This window comes from Ambystoma mexicanum, chromosome 4p (genome assembly GCF_040938575.1).
Source record: "Ambystoma mexicanum isolate Mex_15411 chromosome 4p, UKY_AmexF1_1, whole genome shotgun sequence".
Lineage (NCBI taxonomy): Eukaryota > Metazoa > Chordata > Amphibia > Caudata > Ambystomatidae > Ambystoma > Ambystoma mexicanum.
The window spans coordinates 189290557-189307261 of NC_090927.1; the positions used below are offsets into that span (position 1 = coordinate 189290557).

The window sequence follows — 16705 nt, forward strand, 5'->3', positions numbered from 1 at the left end:
CCCCGCCTTGAACCGCACCTGGTTCCACACCTGGTAGTCTCTTTCTTTCTCTCAGACCACACCTATCTTGCAAACCCTCCTTAGGCTTAACCCTTGCTTTCCCAGCTTGCCGCAGACTAAGCTCACTGGCTCCATTTACGTTTGGGGAGGCTTCAGGCTCCGGCCCCTTGTGCTCCATCCCAGCTCCTCACTGAACTGGGTTTGCGCAGGATTGCAAAATTACTGGATTATGTTCGCAGGTCAATTGTGCAGTGTAGTTCTTGGTTAACTGTGAATTAATTTGTTGAAACTATTCTATTAATAAATACGTTGGCTAACTGTATAATATAGCAATTGGCTAGTAAATTAATTTTCTCAGCAATTGGTTTTTATTAAATACATGTATTATAAATTATTATTGTAAAATATATATTATATAATGTAATATAAATAATACAATATATAATATATACAAATCTCTAAGGATGTCTGTCAATTGGGTATTGGGCATGTGCAGAGCCAGTCTTCTCCTGAGACCTTCAAACCCCTCCTCTTCTATCAATCTGCCAGGCTAGCCCCCCCCCCCCCAACAGACAGATGGCAGGTCTTTGTTTGCTAGAGCCACTCTAATCATTCCCAAAACATGACCAGAGAAAATTCCCAGTTATCTTTAAATGGGGAGTGGGGAGGCTTGTATTTTTTGTAATGGTTAAAAGTAGAATGAAAGTAGCAGCAGCTGGGGCACCCACCAACCCGCACCCCACAGTATTTGTATTTTATTTAATTTGTATAGCAATTTCGCCAAAGCACTGAACAATACTAAAAGCGGTACAACAACACTGTAGTCTGATCGGTATTAGACAGACAGTGATAATCCATTAGGATTAGTAGTAGTAGTGTTGAAACTAAAGGCATTTTCAGGGAAACATGATAAAGGTGAAAGTAGGTTGGGAGAGGTAGGGAGTTCCAAAGTTTAAGAACAGGCAATGAAAAAGAACAGAAGTGGGATGAGGCACATGACAGTTTGGGAACAGAAAGAAGGAGATGGTGTTGAGAACGGAGGAAATGGGTGGGGGTAAACAGTCCTGAAAAGGAGACACTCACTGAGGGAGAGGGGTAGAGACAAAGGCATAGAGACAGAGAAAAAAGGGCTAGATCTGCCATATACACCAAGTTTGATAATATTCTGATACATTGTAATGGAATGTTATCATGTGTACAGTTTTATTATCTTTTTGTAAAACCATTAAATAATGAAATAACTATCTAAATAACTATGGGTTCGTTTTAGAAATGGTAGATGGAAAAACGCTTCACTTGGAAACTATGGATATCTTTTTCCTGATGGAAAAACCAGAGTATAAAATAATCCCTACATTGTCCCACCAACTGGTGGGATCTAGAAAGGAGCTAAACGCTTCTGGCTAGAAATTGCAGCTCCAGCTATAGCGCTCCAGCATTTCTGAACTCCCATAGTTCTGATGTTGAGGAATTAATATCCAGATGATTGTTGCCCATTGATGCTGTTATACATGTCATGACAGTTTTACATGTAGACACATATACCTCATTGGTGCCATTGACTTTGGGGAGGATTTATGCTGTCACTGGTTTACATATAAAATAACAGGTTGTGTAAGTAATTAAATTTTGTCAGCAGGTTAATTTATGGAATCAAAAAAGTAGACTATGCATAGTGTATCTTAACAAAGTCTTGTGGCCTGACATTACTCGTGGATGGTGGGGCGAGGTACCACCATAAGCCCGGTGGTGCTGGTCCCTGGGGCGGCTTGGGGAAAAGCCCCTGGCTGCCCACACCATGCCACATGCAGGATGAGGGGGATCGTCACATTGCAGCATTAGAGACACTTATCCCTTTAAGGGAACCAATAATGGGAAACAGACCTGCAGAGTCGATAGCACCTGCACACCAGGCACTCCTCATGTGGGTGAAGCAATTACATCCAAAATAGCAGAACAAGCTATTATCTGCTCGCAACACAGAACCCTATAGGGATGGAGCACCTACTTCTCAGTTGCCTATGAGAGAGGTTCCTCCGACATTTGTCCCAATGGTTGAGGTTGCGGCCGATGCTGCACGGGGTATAGTCGCTGTGGACATTCCTGCACATTATGTATCACAGTTCGTTCACGTCCCATTTTCAAGACAGGAAGTGAACACTATTAGGCAATCCATTCCTGATATTAGGAAAAATCCGACAGGATTCTATAAAGAAATAGTCCGTATTGCAATCCTCAGTATTCACCTTAGGCGATATTGATTTGTTATTCCCTGTACTCCTGTCCGTAGATTTGTGGAAACAAGTTAGAACTGTAGACAACGTACCAGGGTTGGGAGATACATGGGTGAATATAACTAGACTTGATGGAGAAAGGCCAGCTGGTGAAAGACCGCCTCAGGTGATACTAACTTTGCCTGATAGAATTATTGCAAAATTAAAAACTATAATTCCAGAGAAAAGAATTATATGGGACAAACTTACGGCCTATGTCCAAGGAAAGTCTGAGGGTGCTACCAAGTTCTTTAATCGGTTCGAACAGGTATTCTCGGATTTTAGTGGACAAGACCTAGGTACAGAGTCTGGGAAAAGGTTGTTTATGGACAAATTTGTGTGTGGATTGCTGCCTGACATCCAGTCACAAATTATGTCTTCTGAGAGCGCTTGGCAGGCGAAATCGCAATCAGAAGTACTGCACATGGCTCAGTACTACGAAAACCGTGTCAAAAATGAAAAAGATAGGGTTGAAAAACGAAAAGGTGATTTGAAAACTAAAAGTGCTATTGCAGAAAATTGTTAGAGGCCCCAGAGGGGGTAGTTCTCAGATTAGAGGTCAGTATGTCCCGCAAGGGAATGTGCCCTTGGGTCCTGTGAACATTAACCAGTGCGCTTATTGTCGTCAAGAGGGTCATTGGCGAGCACAATGCCCCGTCCTTCAACAAAGGTCAAATAATACATTCGGAAATATGGGTAGACGATCCAGAGGTCGCCCGGGTGTAAGGGGCCCTGGTAGAGGTCAGTTTACACAGGATCCTCAGCAACCTTTCTCGCAGGATAATCAGATTTCGAGTGTGGACACCAGGAACATATTTGATCATCCTTCCGCTGCATATTTATCTGAAGAGCTTCCTTTTGATGACATTCTGTTTCGTTAGGATTGCCCGAAGCAGGGTTTGGAACCTACACCTATTCCCGTCAATCAGAAAGGTCCCTACGTTGAAATGAAGGTGGGAAATAGGAAACATTAGTTTTTGATAGACACTAGAGCCGGTCAAGTGGCACAGCGAGTAGAGCGCTCGCTTTGACATCCGTGCAGAGCCTGCTGACGCAGGTTCGAATCCCGGCAGGGCCAAACTCAGCCTTTCATCCTTCCGAGGTCGATAAATGAGCACCACACACCGTGGGTAATAATAAGCAGCGCTCAGATACCTGAGGGTTCGTAGCTCTATATAAATGCAAATTATTATTATTAGAAGTGTTCCATTGATCATTCACGGGTTCCAAACATTTGTCATGATGCCTACCCCCGGGGACCCAGACCAAGTCCAGCAACCCCGGAAGCAGGCATCAAGTTATTCTAAGCAAGCCCAACAACCCCTGCTAGGGGCTATTTGGGTGCAGTCCTGGCGCCTATGGCGCCAGGCTCATATGGAGAGTCAGTCCTGGCACCATAGGAGCCAGGCTCATAGATTAAAACTTACCTGATGCAGACCATGCTGCAAGAGCTCCAAGCCAAAAGAGGCTTGGAAGGGACTACTTTACCTAGGGACTATTTTTTACTCGGGTGAGGCTGGGGAGGAATACTTACCTGGGACTACTTTGGAGGCTATTTAAACCACGCCCGAAGAGCAGCACACGCTTCGCTTTATTCTGCATACAGCAGCGTAACGCTCAGTCTGCATCCAGTCTTCTGCCCGCAAGTTTGGAGCTCCTAGAAAAAGGGAGAAAGAAGGTGAAAAGGTTAGAACAAGAGCAATACCTTTGATCCTTACCTGAATTCCCGATCCATCGCGCCTTCGAGCTGGAAGAAAGAAGTTATTTTATGCACGACGCCTCGCCTGCTGCAGCACCGCGCTGAACTCACCGGCCTTCGCAGCATCTTCACATTCCACTGCATCCTTCTGCATGCTCCCGCCGCACTCCGGCACCTAAAGGGGAAGACAAGAACAGCAAGGTGAGCCAAGGGAATACACAGAGGCAATATTAGTTACCCCCCCATAGACTTATCTGATTTTACCACCAGGGGTACTATTCCTCTTCATGCTTCCACTGCATCTTCGCCGAAATCCGGCCCCTAAGGGGAAACAAAAGGACAGCAAGGTTTAACAAAGGGACGAACAAGGGGAAACATCCTCACCACAATAGACTTACCTGATTTTACCGCCGGAGGCATTATTTCTCAGAGACTTCATAATTTCTCTCAGCGCCTGAATAAGGGAGAAAGCAACAGGTTACATATTGACATTATTTTATTGAACTGTGTTGGATGATACAAATCCTTACCTGAATATTACCGGTTGCCACGAGGAACTCTTTGCTAGGGTCAAGCTGCAACCTGCAAGGAACCGGACAAGAGTGAAAGTCAGACATTTGAACTCTTACGAACTACATACTTACGGCGTCTTGCCGGGAATCTCAGAGTCAATATTGTTCTGGAAATCACAGATTCCTTCGAGCCAGTGAAGTAACTGGTTATCTACGCACCCCTGCGCTCAATGCAGGATGGAGAACTCATCTTTCCAAACCATCAGGTGAGACTATAAGAGGGAACATCAAAGGTGATCAGTGGGGTGAAACAGCGGGAGTGGAGGAGGGGTTAACGCTCAACTCCACGGGTGGTTAATTCCCTTTCTCCATTTGCAGAAGAATATTCCTACGGGCCAAGCAAACGAAGCTAGGTGGGCCAGTCTAGTCCATCATCTCGGCACTACGCGTCACATTGGTGGAGACCGCAGCGGTCCAGTTCAGATCGATGCCCCTGTGGGAGCCAGGTGAGCGTAACAACATTCCACTGTCCGGGCAAACCAATGTTTCTGTAGGGTTTTCTGGCACACCAGTTGTTTGTCCGGTTTCTTTGCCGGTACCTATTTCTTTGGGTCCCTTTACGGACCACTGTCCATTTCTGTTCACTTCGAATTGTGGAGAGAACTTGATGGGGTTGAATCTGTTAAAAGAATTAAATACAGTGATTTATTGTTCTTCCGATGGAGTGCGCTTGACGATTTCACCACAGCAATTTTCTGTCTCACAATTCTTGACTAGACCTTTGCCGCCAGAATTCATTAATGTACCAGAGAGCTTATGGGCTGTTGACGACAATGATGTCGGTGTTTTACAGATTGAACCTGTTAAAATAGTTTTGAAACATGGAATTGAGCTGCCACGCATTCCCCAGTATAAGATTTCAGTTGAGGGCGAGCAAGCTTTGAAATGCATTGTTTCTGATTTTGTGTATCGCGGGGTGATTGAAGAAATTTCAGGAAGTTTGTCTAACAGTCCGATTTTACCCGTGTACAAGAAAGGCGATAATGCAATTCCATTCCGTTTCATAATTGATTTACGTGCCATTAATAAAGTCGTGGCTCCACAATTTCCAATTGTGCCTGATGTAACGACAATCCTAACCATGATTCCAGCTACAGCTACTTACTTTAGTGTGGTGGATCTAAAGAATGCTTTCTTTAGTATTCCTATACAGAAAGATAGTAGATATTTGTTTGCGTTCACCTTAGGGGGACGCTCGTTCACATTTACTCGTGCACCTCAAGGGTACACAGAGGGTCCTAGCATTTATACTAGGGCTTTGAAAGAACAACTTGATACCTTTGAATTGTCCTCTACCTGTACATTGCTTCAGTACGTTGATGATTTGCATTTAGCTGCTGACTCTGAGAGTGCCTATAAGGAGGGCACTGTGTTATTGCTTATCCATCTAGCTACGCATGGTCACAAAGCTTCGCTTAAAAAATGTCAATATTGTTGCCTGTCAAAGGAGGGAAGAAGATTGACACCTGAACGAATAAAACACATTTCTGGCATGTCTGTCCCAAATACACAGAAGGAAGTTAGAGCCTTGATAAGTATGGCTTTCTTCCTGTAGGTTGTGGATCCCAAATTTTTCACTAGTGATCAAACCGATGTTGGCTTTGACGAAGAAAGGCATTTCTTCGCCATTGCCATGGAACGCGGAACACCAGCAATCGTTTGACTTGCTTAAGACTGCATTATGCTCTGCACCAGTTTTGGGCACACCAAACTATGAAAAGGCCTTTGTGTTGTTTGTGCATGAATGTGATGGATGTTCTTTGGCTGTATTAACGCAGGAACATGGAGGGAAGAATAGGCCGTGCAGTTACTTTTCTTCCGCCCTTGATCCTGTAGCATGCGCTTTGCCAAGATGTTTGCGAGCTGTCGCTGCTGCGTCTGTAAAACAGAGTGAGGGAATGGTCCTAGGCCATGATCTAACCCTGATGGTGCCTTACTCTGTAGATGTTCTACTGAACCGAACTCAAACGCAAAACCTCACTTCTGCACGGTTGACAAGATATGAATTGATATTGTTTGCTCCTCACATTCAAATTAAGAGGTGTTGTGTTCTTAATCCGGCTGAACTCCTACCGTTCCCGCAAGATACTACTTGCGGCGATGAAGTGCCAGATGATTGTCTCTTGTTCGGTCGTATACAAACAAAGGGTAGAATTGATTTGAAAGATACTCCTTTGTATAATCCGCAAGGAGAGCTGTTTTGTGATGGCTCCTGCTTCAAACTTCCGGATGGTACATCCACAGCTGCTTATGGGATCACTACATTAAGCATGGTTGTGGAAACTAAGAATCACGCATAATTCTGCGCAGGCCGCAGAGATTATAGCATTAACCCGAGCTTGTGAACTTTCCGAAGGGCTTGCAGTAAATACCTATACTGATAGTCACTATGCCTTTGGGGTGGTTCACAACTTTGGGAGACTTTGGTCAGAGAGGGTTCCTAACTTCACGTGGTACCAAAATCCAACATGGCTCCCTAATAGTACAACTACTCTCAGCGCTTGCGCTCCCTACTCAGTTAGCAGTTATGAAATGTACAGCACATCAAAAGATTACAGATGATATAGGGAAAGGGAATGCTTTCGCCGATCAGATAGCTAGACAACTGCTACCAATCTCCCTACAGAGATGTATGTTTCAAGGGAGACTGCAAATGCTTATGCAATGGATGAGGGTGTTGGGTCTGTACGGGATATCCAAGCTGATGCCACGTAAGAAGAATCCAAAAGGTGGCTGAAGGCTTGGGGAAACTTGATGATGACGGGTGTTGGGTGGATATGGCGGAGGGGAAATGGCTACTCCCTGACGCGTATATAATGATGATGGTCATCATGGCCCATGGTCCTACGCATGTATGTGCCCAGAAGATGACAAAAATGTTAGAGAAAGTTTGGGTGAATGACAAAATTTCAAAAATATCCCAGCGCTACGTCCAGGACTGCATGATTTGCCTACAACACAATGTGGGAAAGGGGACAGTAACTCCAAGGGGAAGTTTTGGGCCACCCTCTGTCCCCTTCGAAGTGATCCACTTTGACTTTATTGAAATGGAACGATGTGATAATAAAAAATATGTGCTGGTGGTTATCTGCGCTTTTAGTAAATGGGTTGAGGCTTTCCCTGTTAAAGATGCTATAGCCATGACTACTGCAAAAATTATGTTAAGGGAATACTTCCCGCGGTTTGGGCTACCAAGAGTTATCTGGTCGGACAATGGTCCACATTTTGTCGCTGCTGTAATTCTGCAGATATGTACGTCGTTACGAATTGACAAACGGTTCCATTCGGCCAGACACGCTCAGAGCGCCGGACTAGTAGAAAGACACAACGGTATAATTAAGAACAAGCTCGCTAAGACGCGTGCCGGCACCAACCTAAAATGGCCGGACGCCTTACCGATCGTGTTGTTATCCATGCGTACAGCCCCTCAAACTAAGACTGGGCTCTCTCCATTTGAGGTGGTAATGGGGAGACCTGCCAATATTTGGAACCTTCCTAAATGCAATTCATTGAGAAATGTTGAAAATGTATTACTTTCAGATTATTGTAGTAGTTGACTAAAAACCTGTATTTGATTCATCACCAGGTACGATAAGCTTTACCTGTGCGATACGAGGGCCCGGGCCACAGCATACGGCCTGGAAGTTGGGTGTTCGTCAAAGCGTTTGAGCGCTCCTCTTGCCTCGCGCCTCGCTGGCGTGGGCCGTTCCAAGTCCTGTTGGTCACCCAGACAGCTGTGCGGGTCGCTGGGAGAAAGAACTGGATCCACGCGTCCCACGTCAAGAAACTTCCTCATCTTTTGCCACACGTTACAGAAGAAACAGAACCCCTCGCTAATACTGCAACCAACGATCCCAAAGCAGTAAGTAGCACTGAGAGTGTGTCAGAGAATCTCTCTGAGCCCGTGAGGCCTGGGGAAGCTGCCTTTTTGTCTCCACACTCTCCAAAAGTTTTGCATCCGGAAACTGCTATTTCAAATTCGGCATCGTCACTTGTTTCCGACACATTGCTTTCAGCAGGAAGTGACGACATATTGTTTCTGGATCAATCAGTACCGGGAAAAGTAAGGTACAATCTGCGTCCAAGAAAATAGACTTACAGCACGGTTTTGCTGTGCATCTGATAGACTTACGGAACGGTTCGGCTGTGCATTTGAAGAAGAAAACGATCATCGAGGGCTTGTTTTTGGCCAAATGAGAGAAAGGGGATTCTGTTGGCTAGGGTTGTGGAAGGACTAAGAAGTCGCTCGACCAGGAGGTCGCCAGCAACGAACATTGGGGTATCCGGTTGAAGACTACAATGCCTGCTACCGCTCGTATGGGACTTTTAAATAAGGGGGTGACCAACCGGGACGATGGACAAAATGCCTGGGCCCCGAAAATGTATTGCTGTATTTCTATAATGATATTTGGTTTTTTAATAGTCGCTGCCTTAGGATTGTTGTACCTTGAGGAAACTCATTCTTTAGAACTTTTGTTACCTACTGAAAGTACACCTATTGTTCCTACTCCCTTTGTACATTTGCATATTCTATCCCCTAGGGACTCTCAGCATAGACAAAGGTACCACAATAACACTCTACTACTTATCATGAATGCTACGCATGCCATTTTTAATAAGTCTAACTGTTGGGTCTGCTCACATTTACCGCAACACAGGGATAAGGGGCTAGGTTGGTATATTCATCCTTTACCTTTGACAACTGCTTGCTATGATTCTCTTAGAGCGCTGTTCTTTGGCCGTTGGAATGATAGCATCTCAGGGAACTTTGATGGCACCAATTTGAATAGTTTCGAGAAACGTGTTTTGACTCCCCTGGGATGCTCGCTTTTCGCAAACAGGAGTAAACCGAATGTTGCTTCTATTAGGCCTTCTGATAAACTGTCTCGTCCTTTCCAATCTTTGATTTCCTTTAAGATGGCTCCAATAGGCAATAAGGATGTCAGGCCTCCTTCTTACACTGTTAATCATAGCCCCGATTCAGTTTCTTTTTGCATACAGAGGAATGGAACTCAGTCAATGGGAAATGTTCTAGTTTGTGCCAACGTTGCGAATTTGACTGGGGAAAACAGACCTTTGTATGTAGGCAAACCTGTCTACTTTGCCTGCGGTAATGTAGCATTCCCATGGTTGCCCAGGGATTGGCAGGGAACCTGTTATTTAGGGATCCTGTTACCTAGGGTGTTTATAGCTAGTACAAGAGAAGTTTCAAAGGCTCGTCCACGGCGGGACGAGAATGGTGACACCCCAGCACAAATCTTGGGAGATATAGCAAAATCAGATGTGCCATTTTGGGGGCAGATAGCGAATTCGGAAGACATTAGAAAGCTAGCGAGAGTACTGGCGAGAACCATCAACCAGACCACGGACATATTCTATAATATGACGTTAGAACAGAAGGCGATAAGACTAGTAGCTCTTCAAAACCGAATGGAATTAGATGTCATTCGTGGGGTCCGCTTGCTGCATTTCCGTTCCAGATTCCTCCCCAACTATCTTCAAGGCAATACAGAATCTGCATGTCCTTAGTTCTGAAGTATATGTTCCCGAGGGAAACTGGGATCTTAGTGCTTGGTTCTGGGACTTCTTGCGATCTTGGGTTTGGAAGGTACTTTCGGTCTTGCTGATTATTTTGGGAATCCTGTTGTTCCTTTGTTGCTGTATTCAGTGTCTACCTGGTATGTGTTCCATGCTAGGGGGATGTTGCGCAAAAGCGGTAGGTTCGATAGGACATAAAGTGTATGCCCCAGATAAAACTTCCAAAGAATACGTATTGAAAGAAATTTTAGCAAATGACCTAATGGCAAAAGATATTTCCGACAGTGATTCAGGGTGCATGGACGATGATGCATGAAGTTATTTGCAAGGAGATCCATAGGCCAAAAGGAGGGTTTGTCAAAAGAGAAATTATATCGTGCCTCCTATTGCAATAAATATATGTATATTGGCCTACGCCAAGCTGCTCTAAAGTCGCTCGCAAAAGAATCCGTGTTGCAAGGTCCTGACCTTAAAATCAATGTAAGCCGTCATTTTAGGTTCATCTGCCATTATAGGATTTGCTTTGTAAAAGTCACCCTGTGAGTTAAAATGGTGGACGATGTCATTCCAAAATACAACATGGCCGTCTTGACCTCTGTACATAGCTAATATGTAACTTGCCTACAGGCCACTCGTTGAGGTCGTGAACTGAGACCTTGTCCTTCGTTGACTTGTGTGTAAGGGATTACTCGTGTAAAGAAACTAATCCATGAGTATACTATAAAAACAATGTATTCAAATACTGAACATAGAACACTTGTTTAACTGCATTGTATTAATGTTTAAGAAAACTAACATGGAAAATCCCAGATCACACAGTTGCTGTATAGTTTTGTTGATACATGTATTAAAGGCAAACCAGTTATATGCGGTTGTTCGAGACTTGGCATGAACCCTAGATCGGTGATGTATTAAGTGGAATATTAACCCGAAGTGGGGCTGGGCATCGTGCCCACAAAGTGTATAAAAAGCCAACGCATTCTAATGTACAGCATCTCTCACTGAACACACTGAACCACACTGGAGGTCATTGTGTTGTGCTGAGGGCCGATAGCTATCCGATTTTGCTCTGTTTTTGTAACTGGATTCAGCATAAAATAAAGTACTTTGTATGTTCCTTTGTAACCCGTGTTCGGTGCATTTCCTTTTGGGGTACTCAGCCTCGATATTCTGATTTTGTTTTCACAAATGAAGACTAGCAGCACAAGATCACCACCAACGAGGTTACAAATACTAAAGACGTTGCTTCTGGATTGGTTCAGCGAGGTTAATCACGAGAAACCTGTTTCATGGAATTCCTTATGGTTTATTTGTGACACTCAGCATGCACCTCAAATTTTGTTTTATCTTAAGCCGTTAAGAACCTTTTCTTTGGACTTTTCTGTACCTTCCAGAAAGACCCTCATGTATACTTTGACACACAACCACCCTGATCTCAATTTAGCTACGTTTTGTACACATTCTTGACAGTGAGGCAATTGTATTATTGCCCTTGTAAAGACATCTAATTTAGACATATTCTAAGTATGTCCTATGTTTGAACCTTGCATGCCTCATGAAATTACCTAGACCAAGAGTCTTGCCAGGACCAGGTCTGGTCTACATAGATCCAGACTCGCTTATCTCACCTTGTCCATCTGACCCATACTGCCTAACATGCACTCCGTAGTGCCTACCAAAATACAGATTGCCATGCTTGATATCATTTGCGATTGCAGCAAAAAACAGAGAGGATTTCTGCTGGGCAGTTACTCTGCCTCCACTAGGAACATGTTCTGGGATTTGACCCCACTATGAAGGTAAACTCTTACTAAATCAAACCCATTTCTGTTATGACAACAATCATTTGGGTTTCCGGTTCCTTCAAGCTAAACTGGGTTCTCTAACTAACAAGTACTCCGAGAAGCTTTGCATTTTGAAATGGACATCATTGTTTCCACTCAAGTATTAAAACTATGTGCTTTGGCCAGAATATTTCTTAATTTAAATTTTAAACCGTTGACAACATTATTGACTAATAATTAGGTTAGGAATTTGGATACAGCATACCTTAAATCATTCACATATTTTTCCATAGGATTTCCACCAATAACCTAACCAGAAATGGTATCTTTACAAATGATGCTCCACACCATTAGACACAGCAAGCTAAATAGATATGCCATAAATTATTGACTGCAAGGTAAGACATTTATATTAGAACTTCCACAATATTATAGAATGCTCTTACCAACAGATGCCAGTTGTGTATCTGAAAGTTTTATCACAACTACCTCCCCTTTTTTTAGGACTAAGATTATTCGGACTATTGACTAGTCACCTGGATTGGAACCATTGATGACGCAAACTGAGACTAAAACACATCAACATTCCTAAAAGGGCTTATGACCTTGGAGACACTCTAGGGTGAGCCAGATCAGATACCATTATTTTGTCTGAATTTTCATTATCTCGGTCTCACTTTCAATGTAGTTTTCAGAACACTTTATCCTAACAGATTCACTGGTTAAATTGTCATCAGTCTAATAGAGATTTCAACTAGAACCTCAAGGTTAACTAATATAGTCTACAGCGGGTTACCTGTGTGTGTGTTTTTCACGGTCTCACAATGTTGGGAAAATAATGATGTTATATTCAACCTTGTGTAAGGATTATTTGCTTGGAGCCCTATATTGGGTTGTATTTACACTAAGGGCACGTGGTGTGTTTTACGATGACTCACAAGGACTTCTTTGGAAACTATCACCTAATAGGTGGTATGTGATATTCTCGTATCATTTTTGCTTTTTCTTCAAAATGTTCAATTTTTGCTAAATTTTCCCTTTTCTTGTTTTTTTTAATTCTTTTCTTTATCTACAATTGACTCCATCCCTCCAACCCTGGCCTGACGTGTGACACAATATGGTATGGTTTACTAATGTAATATTTATGTTATCCTTGCAATGTAATTATATTTCCGTTATATGTCATATTTGGAACACCCAATGGCATGGACTACATTGGTAACCAATATACCATTGTACATTTATGTTTGACCAATACATGTACAGGCTTGACAACGACCATGGGTCGAAACACCTGTCGGCTGTTTTTTTTTTATCATTGAAGAATAAGTACACACATCTCACAATTGGATTTTTCGGATTGTTATATTATTTGGATGGACTAATTATTATTTTTACAAAAAGACTGGTCTTGAGCGCAAGATACTCTCTGAAGCAGAATTCTTGTGTTGATATCTGCCTAGTCTGCCTTGACCGAGAATGCCTTTTAATGGGTCTGCTTCGGCAGAACGGAGCCTTTCCTAAATAAGTATTGTACCAGGAACAAGTCATAACTGCATACACCCAGACCGCCTCAACAGGGCTGTGAAATACCTACTTAGAACAAGAATGCCTTACCTGGAACCTGCCACACTTCGGACGTTTCCAGATGAACTTAGAATGTCTAATGTACACCCTTTCACTTGGAGATCTTGATAGCCTTCCCTGCACCCTGAGGTTTATCCCTGAATCCAGACTGCATTACCTGAACCCTGCCTTGTATTCATAGAGATAAACTATCTAACCTGGACTTTGCAATGCCTATGTAATGACGGCTTCCTTACTTGGAAAACTGCAGAAAGACAACTACAATTCCTAAACCAATTTAAAGACAGGTTCCACAGAGGAGGATATGATTTGCCCTGGAAAAAATCAAGTCACTGTTGAACCTTAAGAATACTGACTGTCTTAATATAAATGGTGAAGAGGGGTGTGTCTAATCCAAGATGTTGTTACTTCTCCCAATGGGGAGCTCCTGAGGCCCGGGAGGTGAGGCCGCTACCCTATAGTCCCCTTCTGAGTGGTCCTCAGCGGGAGGATCTCATGGGGGGAGACTCCCCCTCCGGGGGATCAGGGAAGAGTGTGGTACTCAAGACGTACACCCAACTCCTTCACGCCTCCTTGTCTCATACCACAAACCTCTATGTTATACTCTTCCATGTATGTCTGTGAAGTGATAAGAAAGAAGACACTGAGACGAGCAAGAGTAGGGATGACTGGACCATGACTTCAGTAAGAGGTACTGAGACGAGTAAGCAGTACGGAGCCATAACGAATCCCCATTGGAACTTGAATGAGCGGTCTAAAGACAGAGGAAGGACTTACCACGCTGTCAGATCCTCCCAGGAGGAACCACGAGCTGGGAGGACGTCGAGCATGGAGGAGAAGCGGTTACGGTCTTGGCGATAAGGAGAGGAACAGAGGCATCCCTATATGGTCCGCTGCACGCAGGCCGACTGGAGCGCTGGGGAAATGGGGAGTCCTGACACAGGAAGCCACCGGACAGCGCAGTCGTGCAGAGACACGGAGCTTGCCGAAAACAAAATGCTGCTGAGCCGCTGCAAGTACAGTGGAAGCCATAGGAGAGCGAGAGAAGCAAAAAAAGACATTAGAAATACCAGCGACCGACGAATGAGACACGAAAGAGATCCAGAAGGTAAATGGGCTGTCTGGGTCAGAGAAGTGGGCAAGAAAAACCTTAAACCAAGGGGCTGGGATCCATATATAACACAGGAATACTTTAAATAATAGTCCACGACAGGAGAGTAAACCAGGTCTATCAGGAGTGAAATACAAAGAAGAGAGCAGGGTCTGGAACCCACACCTTCATCAGTAGTCCTCTTCTTCGTGGCAGTACGTGGCAGAGCAGTGAAGTAGGTCTGCCTACACAAATCACGAAAGGAACTTTCATGCAGCTCAGGGACCCACATCGACCAGAGTATATAAAAAAAATGGCAAGGGGAAGGGAGACATTCCCCCTGGCATTGTGAACTGTGTTAAAAAGCCTGAGCAAGGCCAGTGGAAGGGAGACATTCCCCTCCGGCTTTGTGTAAGAAAATGTGCTGAGAGCCCGACACCTGAAGAAGGAAGGCATTTTCCAGGAACCCAATAGTGCAGAAGCAACTTTGGGCAATAAGGAATGTTGATGACTAAACCGGAATTTTACCTTTTGAGTTTGAATTGAGAACTTTACTGCTTTTTTGGCATTTTAACCTAGAACTCTGTTTTTCAATCTTGGAAAGGGATTGAGGCCTGGGCAAGGGAGTAATTCCTTCAGGTAAAGAACCCACCTAACAACCGAAACTGTGATCCATTGTCCAGAAGCAGGGAGCCATTCTTATGGACCAAGAAGATCCACTGCCTCTTTAGTTTAGTTATAAGTGTGAGGGACAGAAGAACAAGTTACTTACCCCAGGTAACATTCTTTCGACTGGATGTTGCTCCCACGTATTCCTCATCTTTGATATATTCCGATATCCTGCTTGCAGCTCAGAAACCTCAGCAGAGAGCGCCATGAGTCGACCTTCTGTCCTTCGAGGGCCTCTGTCCTGAAGTAGGACATTGATGCTGGTATATAAAAGGCATGCACGGAGCCCGTCACATAAGTTTGTGTTTTTCCTCTCACAAGCACAGTAGCCTCAAAGATGAGAAATACTTGAGCATTAACAAGAGGAAGGTGTACATCACGGAAACTCCTTCTTGGCAGAGGGTATGGTTGGGAGGGGTAATGAGGAATATGTGTGAGGAACATCCAGTCGAAAGAACATTACCAGGGGTAAGTAACTTGTTTTCCGAATTAATTGTGTCCTCCCATGCATTCCTCATCTTTGATGATCTCCCACAGCAGTGTTTTGCAGGAGGTGGGAAAGCAGAGTTCAATTTTGATTAACGCTGTGTAAAACAGCCTTTCCAAATCTGGATTCTCGGCCAAAAGGGAATCTAAACAATAGTGCTTATGAAATGTATGCATAGAAGACCAGGTGGCAGCATTGCAGATGTCCTGCAGTGGTACCCCTCTCTGGAGGGCTGAAGAAGTGGCTACACCTTTAGTTGAGTGGGCCCTTAGACCGTTTGGAACCTCTTTCCCATCCAAGTTCTAACATTCAAATATACACAGTATAATCCACCGAGATAGGGATTAATTAGTTACCGCCTGTCCCATTGTGTCGCCTTTGTAACCAAAAAAATGTTAGTCATCCAGTCTTATCTTTGAAACCCTGTTAATATAGAAGGCTAGTGTCTAGTCTGTGTAACCTCTCCTCCTCTTTAGATGGATGAGGAGGAGGGTAGAAAGCCGGTACAACAATTTGTTGCATTAAATGAAATAGGACACTATTGTTTGTAGAAAAGAAGGACAAACCCTCAAAACTACCTTGTCTTTTTGGAAGACCATGAATGGTGGTTTAGGAGATAAGGCCTGAAGCTCGCTCACTCTGCAAGCAGAGGTAATGGCCATCAAGAATACTGTGCTAATTGGACAAGAATGTAATGGTTCGAATGGGGAACCCATCAGGAAGCTTAAAACTAGGTTGAGATGTCAGACCAGAACAATGAATGGAACTGACTGGAAGATGTTGGTCAATCCTTTTAAAAACTGGATGACAATAGAAACCTTGAAGTAGGAACGATGTTCAGGAGAGAGCTTGAAAATGGACAGCGTAACCAGCTAGCCCTTGGCCGTAGCATTCTGTAGCGCCTGATGGTTTAGATGTAGGAGAAAAGTGAAAGCCGATGGTGTCACAAGAAAATCCCTTTATTTCGCCACCAGCTGCAGAACTTGTTCCAATGGCAGCGGTATAG

The 16705-nt window shown here is 43.9% G+C and overlaps 1 protein-coding gene across 2 annotated transcripts in view; it reads right to left on the minus strand.

Moving 5' to 3' along the window:
• NCOA1 (nuclear receptor coactivator 1) overlaps positions 1-16705 on the minus strand; it is a 1575181-nt gene that overhangs the window by 1450490 nt on the left and 107986 nt on the right. The gene's annotated exons all lie outside the window — the stretch shown is intronic.